We start from the raw sequence: 8,150 nt of genomic DNA on the forward strand, positions 1-8,150 counted from the left end.
GGAGAGCTAAAGTTTTGAGAACTGATTGCCACATCGAATTAAGCGAAGTAGTGGAGAAGATCAATAATAAAAGTGAATTGCATGGATCTGCCACAACACTTTATAGTGGGGAAGAAAGTCACCAGGTGGATAGTGTAGTTGGTATCGTTGTCGGAGAATGTTCTTCTGCCAGTTAAATAACACTCACCATATTATGTTTTATGGTGGTTATATATGAGGTATTAAGGAAAATATATCGATAATTAATTGGGAGTAAATCAAGGGTTATACTTTAGTATCACTATGTCAACTGGTAGTACGGTAGTAAAGAAGAAAAAAAACATTAGTACGGTATTACTTTAGTATTACTATGTTAACACTTCGAAATAACGCAGCTAATGAGGTTTAAAACACGACTAATAGTTTTGGAAATGCTTGCTCAAGCTTATTAACTTTGGCTGAGCAATTCATCAAATGCGACATTAATTAGGAGAGGTAATGTGGTTTGATTCTGGCATGACAACTGGACTCCAATGGATTGTTTGCTAAATATATTGGCTGAGGCATGGAGAGAAGACGACATCAGGTGGAAAGCCTGAACCTGATTGCTAATTCTTTAGAACAGAAGTGGCATTAAATATACCATGAACTACAAGGAACAAATAACCAAGATGAAGAAAAAACAATGAGTTCTTGATCAATGGAATCAAATAATACATTTAACGTCATTTTTGTCGATTAACAGAACAACAAATTATGGTGAAATTTGATACGTTATTCTTATTCAAACCAAGCAAGATACAATAAACATCCACATAACTTCATATTACGTTCTTCTCATCATAACATATATTGAGATATCACATTGATGCTTTCGCAGTTTTAACTGATTCAAGGAGATCCAAAAGTCAATTATTTTATAGCAGTCAATATTTTCCTTTCATAACATAATGATGGTCCAAATGCCGGCCGGGCACAGAGTAGTATATACTAGGACACTATTCAGTATTCACAATCTTCCGAGACTCAACGCTTCCGGTTGTGTCTGAGAATCTGAGCGATCAACTGTTGATAGATATGGATTGTGGTATCCAAGTTTTGAGAGGAAGAAATGTTGTATATAATTTGTGGGGAGATCTAGAAGACTTTGACTTGCTTAAGGTAAGAAGCACCTTTTTCATTTGATTGTTATGTTTCTAAGGTTTTGGTAAGAAAGAAGCTATTCATTAGCACTTGCTTGGCCTGTTGCTTCTTTCTTGCCAGTGGGCCGTTACATTCATAAAACAACATCAAAATAGAAAAGTTTGGGTTCTCTTTGCTTTTTTTTTGGTCCTCGATTCGAGTTTCATTATGGCATCTTCAACTGATATAAAGAAAGAACAATATTCTTAAACTTATTAAATCGTTAGGGCGCGGTGAAATTCACAATAATTATAGAAAAAGCTACGAGAAATATTAACACGTACGGAGTTACATAATCCAACATTGAGGCATCCCTGATTTAATTACTAGTCTTTCCGTTGCTGGTCAGGATCTAACAGTACATGGACATGTGACATGTCAATATGTCATATGGAACACGTTCATCTTTACGACTTTGTGAGCATTCTCATGATCAAACAAAATAAAAACGTTGAAAATTAAGAAAATTAAGCATATGATAAAAATTAAACGAACAAACAAAGTATTTCAAAACCACTAAACGAAAAAAAAAAAAACTCTTAATAGCACCAACAAAACCCTTAAAACAAATTCGAATGCTTAGTGATGAGGTCTGAAGATGTGGAACCACCACCTGTTGCGGCGGCCAATAGGTGAAAGCTTCATCTTCTTCTTGGGAAAATCCGGCAAAATAACGTCTTCACTTGATTGTTGCACAGTGACTCGAACCTTAATGCCAGCCTGACAAATGCCGGTCTTTAAGCTTACAAAATAATGCACTCCTGGTTTGGTGAGCTTAAAGAGATCATGTCCCGTCTTGCGCACAGCTACGATAGAAGTTGCTTCACAGGATCTGAAATCAAGATCATCGCTGAGTTCTCTAACGTTGTTGAGGTCCTTGTTGTATTAGAAATAGAGAGTATCTCCAACGCGAAATTGTCTATCTTCACTCCACTTGTAGTAGTAGTAACTGTTGTAGACGTTCCATCCTTTGGAATCACCTACCTTGTAGATCTTTCCTATCTTGCTCGCGGGTGGTGGTGGTCCAGGCCCGGCTCTTGGGGTGTGCGGGGTGTGCAACCGCACCGGGTCCCAACTTTTTAACAATTTTTCTTTGCATTTGAAGGCCCTAAAGTATCAAATAATTATCAAAATGGTTCAAATCTTTGAAATGTTACATAATTAGCCTACAATTTTTTTAAAAAAATCATTTTAGCACCAGCCCCAATAAATTTTTGAACCGGGTGGAACGTGGCGGTTCATGGTTCATGCTCGGTTGGACGTGACAGTTCATGGATCTTGCTCGGTGGTGGTGGTAAAGGAATCCGACGTGACAGGTCATGGACGACAAAAACGTCAATTTTTAGTCCCAAGACGCATTGACACTAGTAAATTTTAGTTATATAGTTACGTTTTTTTGCTACAGAAAGAATAATAACAAATATTAACTACAAATAGTTACAAATTAGTGACAAAATTTTAGTTAATAGATATTGCAGCTAATTGGTTACTATGCGTAACTATATATTGACAACTAGTGACAGACCTATAATATAGTAAAATTGTTACAAATTTAGAGACACAAAATGTTATAGCATTGTTACACACAACATAAGACGTAAGAATTTGTAGTAAATTTTTTTAAAAGTAATATATATTTTTCAAAAATAAAATATTAACAATTTACTATAAATTAGTTGTAACTACAGTGACAGCTTGCCTCAAAAAAATACATAAAAAAATATATTTACAAATTAATAGCGTCAATTGTTTTTTTTTCCCAATAGAACCAAAAATATTTAAGTCTACAGCAAAAAAAAAAAACCTTATCCCTTCTTCTTGTACGACGTACAAAACATTAGAAAAAGAAAAAGTTTTCCCCAAATTGAAATCTAGGTTTTTCGACTGCACCGTGAAGCTCGTCGCCGGCTTCCTTTCGCTTCAATTCTGATGTCATATCTTGGCGAAAAAGTGGATAACATGTATCGGTTAAGTGTCTTTCTAACTCAATTTTTATTTGCTTCATTCTCTTATTATCTCTCTCTACCCAGATCCGAGTTTGCGAGATCTCAAGCTGCCTTAACAACAAAATCCTCCAGTTTTGCTCTCAAAGCTTTCATCTTTCTTTCAACTACTTAAGCTCCAGGTTCGTATTTATCTTTTTTTTTTTGTTTTGTTTTGTTTCTTCTTCTTCTCTGCGATTTGTTCCTTTTGTGTTTAGATGAACGATTGAATCTCGAGCCTGATTGAGTCTCTTTGCGATGGATATAGTTTGGATTCGATTTCAAAGTTTTAGAATTTTGATTGCATGTAAATCAGTAAGTTCATCATCAGGGCATTAACTACTTGCTGAAACTTTTAAACTCACTCGATTCTATTTTGCAGTTGATGAGTCAAGCTTTTGATTGTTCAATACTTATGTTTATTATATGCTTTTCTAGAGAGGTAGATATATTGAATATGGTATCTATGGTATTGGATGAACCATATGATCTGTCTATTTCTCTCATGACATCCAATTAAATTCATAAGCTTGTAATTTGTTTTCTTGTTTTAGTGCACAACGCTTGCATGATTTGAGTGATGAGTCTAAGTCGCTTCCTCGGTGGAATGGGGTTATATGCTTTTGTTGTTACGTACAAAAGGAACCCCTAGGAGTCTAAAAAGCAGCATAGGTTATATGCTTTAGTTGTTTGATTTCCTGCTGGTTCGTGATGTTCAGTTTCATGTTCAAGGCTTGTCTTACTTGCAGTTACCATCTATTATTCATACTGATACTTGTTTTTCTCTTATTTAGATCATGTTCATGAGGTATAGAGAAAAGAAAAGACAAATTAACTCTTCTATGATTCACAACTTTCAGGGTAAGTATTCTTTCCCTTATACTCTTGTTAAACCTGTAAGTCTGTAGCTATTGATACATTTGTTTCAACTTAATTTGGTTATATCTATTTGATTCTCAGAACCTCCTCATATAAGTAACTGGTTTTCAATCTATGTATATGAATCGCCGATGCTAGATACAAGTAATGGTTCTGAATTCTCTGATTATGGAGGAAGTGTGAATGTATAAAGGATATGGAATTGTTGAATGTATATCTAATATCTATGTACAAACTATATTCTGTTTCAGTTGGCTCATTTGTGACTGCTTGATGTGTTTCTTGTTTTCTTTTCCAGCTCTAGTTCTCCTACTCAATTCACCATCGGTAAGTAAAACTCTTCCAATCTTAGTTTCAGTATTATGAATCAATGTGTGTGTGTGTGGAAACTATGCAGTAGGATGACGAAGCACAGTGAGCAGCTGAAAAGAAAGACTTGACATTCATTATTACGGAGTGTATCAAAGGGTGTTATTCTTCCAAAACTTTAAGTTCCAAAAATTAGTTATTTGTTTTATGTAATGTAACTATGTATGTAAAATTTGTTTTGTGGAATGTGAATGTTCTCCATAATTTATATAATACTAGATAAAGGATGTGCGGGTTTAAAAATTGTTGAAAAAAATAACTCCTAAACTTTAAACTATTTTTTGAAAATATATATAGAAAATTTATTTCCTAAAATAAATATATAGATAATTTAAGTTAGAGAATATTTGTATTTATCTTCATACATTTATTTATATTTATATATTTTTAATATATTATAACTATTATTACAATAATCTAAAGCTAAATTATATCCCACTAAAACTTTTGCCAAATACTCATCATTAATAATATTATTATTGTCAATTTTCAAAAACATTTCACAACTTATTCACAAAATATTTTACATGCAACAAATTCATCAAAGCAACATCTAATAAGTAACTACGTATAATTTTACTCTATGTTTTACCATTAAAAATATGTTCTTACACCCAAAATATTTTATTGTTAAATTATGCTCTTTATCATCACCTATAAAATGTCTTCTAAACAAATTAAACAAATTTTATGTTGCTAGACTTTCATTTTGGCATAATTATAGATCTTATAATTACTAAAATTGTTTTGTGACATAATTTCTTTAACCATGAAGTTTTTTTTACTCCAAAGATATTTTCGATGAATAACTGGTGAAAATTATCTACTTGCTTACAATGATATTATAACTAACCCAATAAAAGTTGAGAAATTGAAAGAAATTTAATATAATAATATAATAAAAATAAAAATTTGAAAATTATAATTAGGATGGTATATATAAGTCTTAGGTAATTCAGATATACAAAATAGAAACTTTATATACAATCCAAAACATGACATATGTCATAATCACGTTAAGGATCAACGACCTATTTACTCTTCAGAAGTATCCAATTGTACCAAAACAACTTAAAGCTATGACCTCATCTAAAATATTCTCGAATCATAAATTCTCAACTGATTTTTACCCGAATTAAAAGTTACCATATATTTCTCCATATACCTGGTTTAAACGGTTTACGAACCTAATTCGATAGAAAACTACATAAATCTGGGTTGAAACCAATTTTAAAATGGTATACCGTTCCAACTTTCCAAATTTGAAACCGCTTCTCAATTACTCGATCAAGCAGCTATTGTTTCAGTACCAGAATCATCAATATTATTCAGAAAAGACAACTCTAAATTTTGACCAGAAACATCAACCACCGACTTATCTTCCAAACTTATAATGCTACGATTGGAACCCCATCAGTTTCTTCATCCTCGATTAAATTAGCGGGCATTATATACTTCGATTTCTTTTCATTGCATCTGGTAGCTTCCATTGAAAACCCCGCACGAATCAAAGATCCACACAATAGATTGACAAAATTATATCAGAAAAAAAATCAAAGATCAAAGCTTTCGATATAAACATGTAATGTTATGTAGATATAATGTTATTTTCTTAATTAGCTGTCCTATTATGTTTTTTAAAAAAAAAGAATTCTTTTGACATAACTTATGTTATTCTTTTTATAATATTCATTCTTTATTTATTAATAATAATATACATCCTTAGTGAATTACTTTTTTGTTTATACATGTCAAAATCTTATTGAGAAAACACGTATAATATAAGTAACGTACAATGAAAAATAGATTAGTTTTGTTAAATTTCCTTTTTGATTTAGAAATTCTTTTTTAGATATAAATATGTAAATTTTATTTAGATTTAATGTTATTTTCTTAATTAGCTGTTTTGAAAAATAATAATTTTTTGACACGTGTCAACATCTCATCAGTGTACTTAACACGTGTCAAAATCCTGTTAGTGGCTAATTTGAAAACCCAACTTTATATAATAAAATTTTTAATTTAATAAAAATATTAGTTCAGACTTCAATTCAAGCTTTTTTCCTAACTGCCAATTGGTTCTTCATAATCTTCGTTTTCTTCGCATGTGCCTTCACAAATCTTGTTGCAGTACTCAATGTCCGAAATTGGCTAACCATAGAGACATAAAATTTATTTATTTTTTTTTTGTGCAAACAAAGACATAAAATTTAATGTGTTAGGTTATATAGTATAATTATACGAACAAATATGGATGGCACATAATATATTTATTTTACCATGTAGTGGTTGAGAATCTTTGTAACAGTGAAACTTTGATATGGATGACACCTAGTATATTTATCTTGTTTTTTTAAATATAAAAAGATTACAATTATCTTATGCTTTGTTTTACGAAACTTGAAAACTGTGATTTCTGATCGTTAAAATTGACATGTGTCACGATCTGATGAGTTACTAACTTTGATATTTAATCGTTAAAATTGACACATGTCACGATCTGGTGAGTTTTTAACTTCGATCTCTAATCGTTAAAACTAACACGTGTCAAGATCTGATGAGTTACTAACTTTGATATTTAATCGCTGAAATTGACACGTGTCATGTGTCACGATCTGGTGAGTAACTAACTTTGAGAACTAAGGTTTATATAATAAGAGATATATATAAATATATATTTTTATAAAATTTGTTAAATAAATTTTGTAAAATAGAGGTCAAATATACAAATCTATATTCAATTAAATTTATATAGCAAAAGATAATGATATAACATTCTACGGATAATTTGTGTCAATTTGTAACAAATTTATGACAAGTAATTCTAAAGATTTTTGTGAAGAAATTAGCCACAAAATTTTGTGACTTTTTATAACTACAAGTTACTGATATCTCTGTTGCAATTTGTAACTGATAGTTACAGAGAAATGTAACAATTAGTAGCAAATAGCGATAAATTAATTTGTATCTAATTTGTGGCAATTTGCGATAATTTGCTATAGAGGATTATTTTGCGACGACCAAATAGAACTAATTCTTTTAGTATCAAATCTGTAACAAATTTTTTCTAGCTAGGCAAATCTAGTTATACCTACACATTTTAAAGTAACTATACAAATCTTTTTTACTAGTGTGAATATGATTTAAGGTGATGAAGTAGTGATGTCATGGTTCCTTGAAGGTTACAACATCATATCCGGTGTTGTAAACAACTTTAGGAGAAGAAGAATAGCATGAATCATACTCCAAGGCGCTGGAAACTTGAGCAACGTCGTTGACGTTTGATCATATTCGAAGACGAGGGAATCTCCGACGTGGAATTTCTTATGTTCATCCCAAAAGTCGTCTTTGACAGTCCATCCAAAGTTACCACCAACTTTATATAGTTTAGCCGAGGTACAAGCGTTAAAACCACATGGTGGTGGGCTAGTAGTTCCCATCTGGTTGGAAGAGTTGCCCTGTTGGTCCAGGTCAGGGATCAATTCTCCCCAGATGCGGAATTGCTACTCATTTACTATGTGGCCACATGGATATGGGTCATTGCTTACGGCCTATTTGAATACCCGGAGAAAGGGTCTATTCATGGGCTGCATCTCCCCCATGGATTAGTCTCGGACCCCTCCATAGGCCTCAGNAAAAAAAAAAAAAAAAAAAAAAAAAAAAAAAAAAAAAAAAAAAAAAAACTTAAGAGAAACAAGATCACGACTCACGAGCATGAAGCCCAAGATAGTCTTGGTGACCATGATTTGGATCGTATGA

The 8,150-nt window shown here is 31.9% G+C and overlaps 1 long non-coding RNA gene across 2 annotated transcripts; it reads left to right on the top strand.

Moving 5' to 3' along the window:
• Positions 2,945-4,620, top strand: LOC104707434. 2 transcript variants are annotated; one of them, XR_754651.1, is made up of 4 exons: positions 2,945-3,122; positions 3,192-3,286; positions 3,938-4,004; positions 4,321-4,620. It is a non-coding gene; the product is annotated as an uncharacterized LOC104707434 (long non-coding RNA). The 2 variants fall into 2 exon arrangements; XR_754650.2 differs by having other exon boundaries at positions 2,949-3,286.

The sequence above is a fragment of the Camelina sativa genome, chromosome 8 (genome assembly GCF_000633955.1).
Source record: "Camelina sativa cultivar DH55 chromosome 8, Cs, whole genome shotgun sequence".
Lineage (NCBI taxonomy): Eukaryota > Viridiplantae > Streptophyta > Magnoliopsida > Brassicales > Brassicaceae > Camelina > Camelina sativa.